The sequence below is a fragment of the Bos mutus genome, chromosome 1, assembly GCF_027580195.1.
Source record: "Bos mutus isolate GX-2022 chromosome 1, NWIPB_WYAK_1.1, whole genome shotgun sequence".
Taxonomy (NCBI): Eukaryota; Metazoa; Chordata; class Mammalia; order Artiodactyla; family Bovidae; genus Bos; species Bos mutus.
The window spans coordinates 8,967,747-8,978,166 of NC_091617.1; the positions used below are offsets into that span (position 1 = coordinate 8,967,747).

General features: G+C 40.3%; 1 non-coding gene across 1 annotated transcript; it reads left to right on the top strand.

Moving 5' to 3' along the window:
- Nucleotides 1–9,210: 9,210 nt before the first annotated feature.
- Nucleotides 9,211–9,317, top strand: LOC138989574 (U6 spliceosomal RNA). The gene has a single exon (XR_011465845.1). It is a non-coding gene; the product is annotated as a U6 spliceosomal RNA (small nuclear RNA).
- Nucleotides 9,318–10,420: the final 1,103 nt, after the last annotated feature.

Below are 10,420 nucleotides of genomic sequence, written 5' to 3' on the forward strand. Positions count from 1 at the left end.
GCAAAAAGACTTTCTAATTAATAATCCCAGATAAATCTTGTGATCCTGGCTTCCTCTAAGGAACTCAAAGTGCTGTACAACAATTATTGAATGAACCACCCAAACACCCTTGCACATCCACAGGCAGAATGTACCGTAATAGTCACCTAATGGATTGGAAAAACTGGCACCGCAGAAAGGTCATGTGAATACTACAAAATGAGTCAGGATGATAACAGAAAATAGTCCCCAATGACTCTGATCTGGTCACTGGCCCGAGCTGAATAAGCACCTTTTGTTGTCTGTTTTAACTTTCTCCAGGTAACAGTGACTAGTAAATGATTTAATCTTCTCCCCATTTACTGCTCTTGGTCGGTTCTGTTTCGTTCCTCCTTATTTTTACTCTATAATAAAGGAAATGATGCTAGCAATGTTTGAACGGCATCATATTTCACAAAGTGCTTTTCCAGTCACTCTCTCCTCTAATTAAGCAAACTCCACCTCTGCATTCTGCATTTCTCTACACCCTGACTCAAGTTGACTTGAAATTGTCAAAAGACACCATACATGAAATGTAACAGGAAGAGTGCAATTTCCTTCCAGCCACTGTTGTCCTGATAGACACCCAATAGGGATGCACCTGCCATCTTTTGTCCTTTCATTCATCAAACATTCACTGGGCACCACTGTGCGTGAGACAAAGCTAAGTACTAAGGATATGAAGATAATTAAGACAGTGTCTTTAAATGAAGGGGCTTATTGCCTAAACATGGGAATAGATTGCAAATATAATATCACAGGTGTCTGAGTGGAGAAATGAATAGCATGTTCTTAGAATATCAATGAGGGAGAAATAAGTCCAACTTGAGGGAGTCAGAAAAAGCTACTGCTCTGAATTGCCTTCATTTCCCTTTTTCCCCCAAATTCTCTCTCCACCTGCCCTGGATCTCAGGGAACCAGTCACTGTGGATGGCACACTCCCTTGCTTGCCCTCCAGCTTTTGGCAGGTGCGGGCAATGGCTAGTTCCATCAGGAAGTCAGAGGACATGCAGAGATACGTAGGGTGTTTATTTTCCCAGATCCCTCCCTGACCAATTATAGTTTGACCGTGACCATATTATTCTATCAAAAGTCAGCATGCCTGCCCTAAAGTCAAAGTTCACTCTGGGTCATGGTCCCCTTACTCAGTTCCTCAGTCCAGTCCTGTCCTTACTAACTCCAAACAGCTTTGCCATATTTGTCTTATTTTTAAAGTAAAAGTGTTAGTCACTCAGTCATGTCCAACTCTTTGCAACCTCATGGACTCTTCTCTTCCAGGCTCCTCTGTCCATGGAATTCTCCAGGCAAGAATACTGGGGGTGGATAGCCATTCCCTTCTCCAGGGGATCTTCCTGACCCAGGGATCAAACCCAGGTCTCCCACATTGCAGGCAGATTCTTTACTGTCTGAGCCACCAGACAGCCTTTGCATTATCCTAACCCTTGATTTTAAGTGAAAAGTGAGTGAAGTTGCTCAGTCATGTCCGACTCTTTGCGACCCCATGGACAGATCAAGGGGAAACCCTTGATCTTAACTCTTTGTAAATAATTTAACTATGAAGATTTTCAAGAAGGAGAATGGCTGAATGAGTTTTTAGTGGAGATTTATTAAGATAGGATGACCCTGGAAGCAGGGGGTTTATAATTCGAAGCTGCTGGGATCTTGAATTCATGATGGTAGTTCAGGATGGAAAAGGAACAATTGACTTTCAAGTCCAAATTGACTTTGGAAGTTGAATTGCTCGGCTCAACTAGATATTGAGGAGGGGGGAGGAATATGAATGAAGTAGAAGGTAACTTCCAGCTCTTCAAAAATATGTTTCTTAAAAAATTTTAAAGTTATATTGGTGAGTGATATGTTTTTAACTGAAGATAATTTGGCAAAAAAAAAAAAAATGCTGCTGTTTATTAAATGCCCTGCCCTCGCATTTGGTAGGAAATCAACAACGACCTTCAAGACGGTTTGCAACGCAAAATCTGCCACCTGAGCACAGGTCTTCTCAGGTACACTTCTCTCACCATGGCCACAGATCCACCTGCCAGGGCCTCTCATGGAAGGTGTTCAGCCACCCAAAGCCATGTAGAATAGCAGAAAAGATCATACAGCTTTGGAGTCAATCTTATGCACTGAAGTCAATATATTTTGAAATTATCTGTCTGAAATTATCCATCATTCAGTCTAAATATAATGGAATGTGGAGGAGAACATATCATATTCTAGCATTTATATGAACGATAACAAAGCTGGTGTTATGCTAAGTGAAATAAGTCAGACAAAGAAAGACAAATACCATGTGATTGTTACATGTCCAAGATTATACTGCTCACTGTGGGGCAAACCAATCAACTGAGCGACAAAGTGTTGGGACAATGAAAGATGACTTTATTCAGAAAGGTAGCAGACCAAGATGGTGGACTACCTTCCCAAAGAACCATTCTGTCTGGGTTTTGATGCCAGTTTCTTTTATAGAGCAGAGAGGAGAAAGTGAGAAGGTAAAGTAAAAGAAATGATTGTTGTTGTTTAGTCACTAAGTCATGTCCAGCTTTTTGTGACCCCATTGACTGCAGCATGCCAGGCTCCCCTGTACTCCACTATCTCCCAGAGTTTGCTCAAATTCACATCCATTGAGTTGGTGATGGTACCTAACCATTTCATCCTTTGCTGCCCCCTTTTCTTTTTGCCTTCAATCTTTCTCAACATTGAGGTCTTTTCCAATGAGTTGGCTCTTAGCATCAGGTGGCCAAAGTATTACAGCTTCAGCTTCAGCAACCCTGAATACTCAGGATTGATTTCTTTTACAATTGACTGCTTTAAGTTGTTGCAAATATTTCCTGGTTCCAGCCAGACTCTGGAGGGGATGCACTAATTTCTTCCTTCCTGAAGGCATTCATAGGTGGGTCTGGTCAGCATATTTTCTAGGAGCTTAAACAAAGGTATTTTAGCTTAATGCTCAGACATGCGAGGCAAGTTTCCAGGAGATGGGCCGTTATATACACTTTAAGCTACAGGCAACATCTCTTCAGTGATTAACTTGTAACAAAAACAATAGACTACAAACATTAAAGTAAAAGAAACAGATCCAATATGGAATCAGATTGGTTCTTCCCTTTATGTAGTCTAATTTGGAGAAGGCAATGGCACCCCACTCCAGTACTCTTGCCTGGAAAATCCCATGGACGGAGGAGCCTGGTAGGCTGCAGTCCATGGGGTTGCTAGAGTCGGACACGACTGAGTGACTTCATTTTTACTTTTCACTTTCACGCATTGGAGGAGGAAATGGCAACCCACTCCAGTGTTCTTGCCTAGAGAATCCCAGGGACGGGAAGCCTGGTGGGCTGCCGTCTATGGGGTCGCTCAGAGTTGGACATGACTGAAGTGACGCAGCAGCAGCAGCAGTCTAACTTATATGTGGAATCTGAAAAGACCAAACTCATAGAAACAGAGAACAGATTGGTGGTTGAGGGTTGGGTTTCAGTCAAGGGGTGGTCAAAAAGTTCAAACTTCTAAGTTATACGATAAATAAAGTCTGGGAATGTAATGCACACCATAATGACTCTAGCCAATACTGTATTGACTATCAAAAGTTGCTAAAGGGGTAAATCTTAAGAGTTCTTATCACAAAGGAAAAAACTGTACCTGGGTGAGGTGATGGAAGGAAAGTGACCGTGGTGATCATTTCACAATGCAAACATATATCAAATCATAATGTTTGTATATCTGAAACATATACAGTGTTATATGTCAATTATATCTCAATAAAACTGGGGTGGGGAAGAATTCCTGTTATTGTTGCTTTCTCTCTAGGGCTCTGCTACTCCTGTAGCTGGTCATCAAGAGGAAGTGAATGCCAACAGACCCAAGAGCTGGACTTGCGTGATCAGAAGCCGCCCCCCCATCCCCTCCCCCATCCGTAAAATACACATTCTGCCCACCATTCCCATTTGTTGTTGTTGTTCAGTCCTTAAGTCACGTCCAACTCTTTGCAACCCCATGGACTGCAGCACGCCAGGCTTCCCTGTCCTTCACCATCTCCTGGAGTTTGCTCAAACTCATGTCCATTGAGTTGGTGATGCCATCCAACTATCTCATCACTTCTCCTCGTGCCCTCAATCTTTCCTAGCATTAGGGTCTTTTCTAATGAGTAGGCTCTTCACATCAGGTGGACCATTTCAAGGATTTAGTCTTGAAAAAGTAATGTGTTACTGAGACCATCTGGACTGAACACCAGACTGAACACCATTAAGGCCTCTATATAGACTCTTAAGATTCCTGCAGGTAGTTTCAGAGATCTACTTGTCTTGCTGACTGTCCTTGACAAGTCTCATATGTAAGTTCCCTTGCTTATTACAACTGCCACCTGACAATCTCAAGGGGTCAGCCTCTTTTTTCAACTTTTCCTTGCCCTCTGGCTATGGAGACCAATTTCAGACTTCACCCAGGAAATTCCCAAGGGTGCAAACCCACAGCTGACCACTTAAAATTTCCATTAACCTCAAGAACACAAAGTGCAAACAAAGGCTGCTTTAATTTTATCATCAGACTATTTTTCACATGGCTGAAATTCCTAGAGAAATGCTTGTAAAATATATACTTACAAATACAGACCTAGGGGAGAGTGAAATTTCAGAGGTTATTAAAAAATACATCTTTCTTTCTGGAATATTAATAATTAGGTATTATAACCAAATTACAAATGCATTCCATTTCCATCAAAAATGGAAATTGGACCTTAACAAAACAAATATTCATACTCAAATAAAAACAGGAGCTCAAATAACCTTAATATTTCTTCCATTTATGAAATCAGAGAGAAAGGATTTTCTTAGGTCTGTATAACAAAAACCTTTTCTTCAAATAAAATCGCACTGAGTCCAGGGAGTAACTTTTTTGGAGGTATTCTGGCACAATGCATCATGTGAAATGCGGGGGAAAAGAATGACATGTGCAAAAATGTGCATAGAAGGATATTGATAACACTGTTCATAATAGTCGAAAAGCACATGCATTAAAGATCAATAATAGAGAATTGGTTTAGTACATCTTGGAGGCCAAGGTGATGGCTCTTTTGTTCAGTCTCATGTTGTTGTTATTTAAGTCACTCGGTCATGTCCCACTCTTTGCAACCCCATGGACTGTAGCCCGCCAGGCTCCTCTGTCCATGGGATTTCCCAGGCATGAATACTAGAGTGAGCTGCCATTCCTTTTCCCAGGGGATCTTCCTGACCCAGGGATCGAACCTGAGTTTCCTGCATTGCAGGCAGATTCTTTACCACTGGGTCATCTGGGAAGCCCTCACGTAGCCAACTCTTATACCAGAGGCACAAACACAACACTGGATATTGTCTACGGTCTACTCTTTTCTCAGGGTGAACTTCTCTCTGGAGTTCTTGATGCTCTTTCTTGTCTGCAGCCCTTGATCACTGCAAAGGCTTTCCTTAACACTGAATTTTGAAAAGAAAGATCAGTATCGCTTCCAGAAGGCACAGGGGCTTCTTATGCAAATTATCCCCCACCACTAGCATCTAATTCTGCATTCCAAGAGAAAGGGCAAACTTGAAAAGTGACACAGCCCTTGAAATGTGACTCAGATTGAAAACATGTGTTTACATCTTCTGTTCTCTAGCAAAACACTGCTAAAGTGATGATTTTTTTTTTTTTTTAACTCACCTGAACAGAAAGGAGATGAGGAGAGGAGACTACAGCCATCAAGCCTGGATGCCAAAAAATAGACAGCAAAGTTGTGACTGAGATAGAAAGAAACAGGTCATACATACAGGTTAGCAATTAGAAGGGCATCGGCCTTCTTAACAGAAGCACTGGACCCAAGAAGAAAGTAAAGTAACACCTTAATTTACCCTGAGGGAAAATGACATCCAACTGGGAACTCTATATTGAGCCACAGTCTTGAGTATGAGAGTAAAATAAAGATTTTTTTTGCAGGCATTTACCTCCTGTTCAGCTTTCCTCAGGAAGTTATCACAGTAAGTGTTATCGCTCATCAGAGAGTTTACTAAGAAAGCAAAAACAGAAACTCAGGGTCCATTTCAGAAGCAGCAGCATAATTTGCAGGATGCAACCAGATATAAAATGAAAATATCAGAATCCTTGCTCCAAATTTATTAAGGGTTTCAAGATGAAGACAGCAAGGCAGAAGCCTTCTAAGTACAATTGCATGGGACACAGACCCCATGAAACCAGCCCTGGGTCCAATCCAGAAGAGGGAAGAGAGAATTCCCAGGATGATGGTGAAGGGAGATCCCAAGACAGTAGCTTTGAAGCTAGTCTAGACAATCACCAGTGCACCCCAGAGCCCGAAAATGGGATCCCAGGTGGCGCCAGTAGAAAAGAAGCTGCCTGCTAATGCAGGAGATACAAGAAATGCAAGTTCAATCCCTGGATTGGGAAGATCCTTTGGAGGAAGAAATGGCAGCCCACTCCAGTATTCTTGGCTGGGAAATGACATGGACAGAAGAGTTTGGTGGGCTACAGTCCACGCGGTTGCAGAGAGTTGGACACTACTGAACACGCATACATTCTAGCAACTACTCTAGCAAGAAAGGTATCTTCAAGGAAAAGAATAAGTTACTCAATGTGTTGTAAGGGATTAAGTGGACATTTCAACTTCTTGGGGGAAGTGTATGGAAGAATTAATGATGGACGCAGCTTAAGCAACTTTCCAGTGAAATTCGTTACTGTCAAACGTCAATACTTTATGACAAATTTGCCACAGAGCAAAGGCACTGTGCTCCAGAGCTGTGAAGACAGATAAATAAGAGAATGACCTCCAAGCACTCACAGTCGTGAGGACGTAAGTGTGAGTCAAAGCCCATCTTGGTAGAACAGTGGGACTTTTCTTGGAATTTGAGATGATGAGGGGCCTCCTGGCAAAATATAAAACAATATATACAAAGGTATGACAGAGCATAAACAATTCTGAACAAACCTGGATGAACTGAACTATTGGCTAATGAGGAATGCCAGAATGGAGAAATGTTCTCGATTTCTCCCTCATCCTCTTTCACAAATTTCCATTCCAAGATCAATGTGCTAGAAATATTAAATGCAAGTGAATGATTCCTATTTGGGATCCTATTAGGACCAGTAAAACAAGCACATTTTGTTTTGTGCATATTGATTCCAGTGTATTGATTTTAATTTATTTGCTATAATTAAACTTGTGTAATTATCACAAGGAAATTCAGTGAAGACAGGCACAGGCATTTCTGTTCCGCCAGTTCTCTATGTTGCTATAGATTCTCTGTAGAATTCATTGAGATTCTCTGGTGGCTTGAAGGCAGGCATTCAGGGTCAAAGCAGAAGGTTCCCCAATAGCAAGGGAAGAAAGTAAGAAGCACAATTCAGGGCAGAATTATTTTTCCTTTCAAAGTAGCTTTATTACTGTTCTTATGATACATGCTGATTTTTTTTTGAAAGTTCTATCAGTAAAGGAAATCTTAAAGGAGAAATTAAAAAATAACCCCAAATCCCACCATTTGAGAGGTAAGCCCTATTCGCTTTTACCAGTTATCCTGCTGGACATCTCCCTGTGTGCATAAACACAAAGAGAAGAAGACGAATACTAATACAAATGGTAAAACTGCACGTTACTCTGTGATCCACTTCATTCATTCTATGCTACATCATGGGTATTTTTATCTGTCAAAATAATTATTTCTGTATCATTGCTTTAATAAATGCATAGTATACCATCTTATGTATACAATAACTTATTTTAAAAATACTTATCTTGCTGAGTGTACTCCCAATTTGTCTTTACTATAAAAATACCTACAGTAACTTAAGTACACATCATGGGTGCATGCTAAGTCGCTTCAGTCATATCCAACTCTGCAACCCTATGGACTATAGCCCGCCAGGCTCATCTGTCCATGAGGATTCTCCAGGCAATCTGGAGTGAGTTGCCAATCTTCCAGACCCAGGGACTGAACCCAAGTCTCTAATGTCTTCTGCATTGGCAGGCGGGTTCTTAACCACTAGTGCCACCTAGGAAGCCCAAGTACACTTTAGTCATGTCTGACTCTTTGCCAACCCCTGGACTGTAGCCAGCCAGGGTCCTGCGTCCATGGGATTTTCCATGCAAGAATACTGGAGTGGGTTGCCATTTCCTTCTCCAGGGGATCTTCCTGTCCCAGGGATTGAACCCTGGTCTCCCACATTTTGGGCAGACTCCTTGCCATCTGAGCCACCAGGGAATTTTAAGTACACATCATACTTCTCTAATTATCTCCTTCAGATAAATTTCAGTAAGTGGATTTGTTGGCTCAAAATGAACAAAACTGCCATCTGTCATCCAAAGTTGGTTTTTTAAAATCAATAAGTATATACAAATGCCAATAAGTATATGAAAAGATATTCAGCATGATTAGCCATCAGGGAAATGCAAGTCAAAAACCACAGTGAGATATTACTTCATACTCACTAGCATGGCTGTCCCCCAGACAGATAATTACCAGCAGTGGAGACACTGGAGCCCTCAAACACTACTGGTGGGGATGGAAACTGGTACAGCCGCTTTGGACAACAGTCTGGCAGTTTCTCAAAAAGAGTTATTTGATGACTCAGCGACTGTACTCCTGGCTCCAAAAAATTAAAATCGAGGACTCAAACAGATATTTGCACACCAACATTCATTGCACCATTATTTGCAATGTAGTAACAAAAAATAGTAACAACCCAAGTTTCCATCAACAGATATATGGATAAACAAAAGTGGTATATCCATACAGTTGAGTATTATTCATCCATAAAATGAAAAGAAGTTCTAATAGAGGCTGCACCATGGAAGAACCCTGGAAACATCATGCTAAGTGAAATTAGCCAGACACACAATGACAGCTACGGCATGACTCTAATCATATGTAATATTTATAATAGACAAATACATAGAGACAGAAAGGAGATTAGAGGTTATCAGCAAATGAGTGAATTACTGCTTGATAGGTACATTTCTATTTGTGGTAAAGAAGAATTTTGGAAATAGATACTTATGACTATTGCATGGCATTGTGAGTATAATTAATTCCACTGAATTATACATTTAAAATGGTTAAAATGGCAAATTTTATGTTATATATGTTTTACCACAATGAAAACATGTTTAAGTTTTAAATTTTAAAAAGGATTCAATATGATACATGCTGTAATATGGATAAACCTTGAAAACATTTTGCAGTGCTCACTTCGGCAGCACATATACTAAAATTGGAATGATACAGAGAAGATTAGCATGGCCCCTGTGCAAGGATGACACGCAAATTTGTGAAGCGTTCCATATTTTTGTGTATCTCAATGTTCATTGCAGCACTGTTTACAATAGCCAGGACATGGAAGCAACCCAGATGTCCATCAGCAGATGAATGGATAAGAAAGCTATTGTACATATACACAATGGAGTATTACTCAGCCATTAAAACGAATACATCTGAATCAGTTCTAATGAGGTGGATGAAACTAGAGCCTATTATACAGAGTGAAGTAAGCCAGAAAGAAAAACACCAATACAGTGTACTAACGCATATATATGGAATTTAGAAAGATGGTAACAATAACCCTGTATACGAGACAGCAAAAGAGACACTGATGTATAGAACAGTCTTTTGGACGCTGCGGGAGAGGGAGAGGGTAGGATTATTTGGGAGAATGGCATTGAAACATGTATAATATCATATATGAAATGAGTCACCAGTCCAGGTTCGATGCACGATACTGGATGCTTGGGGCTGGTGCACTGGGATGACCCAGAGGGATGGTATAGGGAGGGAGGAGGGAGGAGGGTTCAGGATGGGGAACACATGTATTCATTTTGATATATGGCAAAACCAATACAATATTGTAAAGTTAAAATAAAATAAAATGAAAAAAAAAAAGAAAACATTTTGCAAAATGAAATAGGCTGGTCACAAAAGACAACATATTTATTGTATGATTTCAATCTATATAAAATATCTGGAATTGGCAAATCTACAGAGACACAGAGTAGATTAGTGGTTGTCTAGGGCTGGAGGTTGGAGATAAGGTGGGATGAAAAGAGGAGGGACTACTAATGGGTTAAGGGTTGTTTTTTTTTTTAATGGGAGGGGGTCTGTGAAAATGTTCTGAAATTAATTGTGGTGAAGGTTGTGACTCTGTGAATATATGAAAAACCACTGAAATATATATTATAAATAGGTGAATTGTATGCTATGTGAAATATATCTTAAGAAATCTGTTGGATTTTTTTATTGTAGATTTCTCTATGATGGAAGAGTTGAAACATTTTTTCCTTACATGTTAGCCATTTTTGTTTATTACATTGTAAATGGCTTGTCCATGTTCTTTGTTCTGGTGGTTTTGTTTTTGTTTTTATTAAAAATTCACTCAGAGTCTACATGGACAAGTGTTT